The following is a 484-nucleotide window of genomic DNA, read 5'->3' on the forward strand; positions in this document are numbered from 1 at the left end:
GCCCCCGGCGGGTGGGCGTGGAGCTCTGTCCTGGGCGGGGCGTGGCGGCGCGGGCTCCGGCCCCGGAGGGAGCGCGGGAGGCGGGGCCCGTCTCCTGGTGGGTGGGGCTTCGGGGCTCCCCTTCCGGGGGGCGAGGAGTTCCGTCCCGGGCGAGCGTGGGGGCGCGGGCTCCGCCCCCGGAGGGAGCGCGGGAGGCGGGGCCCGTCTCCTGGTGGGTGGGGCTTCGGGGCTCCCCTTCCGGGTGGGCGTGGAGCCCTGTGCTGGGCGGGGCGTGGGGGCGCGGGCTCCGCCCCCGGAGGGAGCGCGGGAGGCGGAGTTCGTTCCCTCTGGCGGGCGGGGCTTTGGGGGCGTCCCCTCGGGTGGGCGTGGAGCCCTGTGCTGGGCGGGGCGTGGGGGCGCGGGCTCCGCCCCTGGAGTGAGCGCGGGAGGAGGAGCTCGTCTCCTGGTGGGTGGGGCTTCGGGGCTCCCCTTCCGGGGGGCGAGG

This window comes from Carlito syrichta, unplaced genomic scaffold (genome assembly GCF_000164805.1).
Source record: "Carlito syrichta isolate Samal-C Ts95f unplaced genomic scaffold, Tarsius_syrichta-2.0.1 Scaffold315185, whole genome shotgun sequence".
Taxonomy (NCBI): Eukaryota; Metazoa; Chordata; class Mammalia; order Primates; family Tarsiidae; genus Carlito; species Carlito syrichta.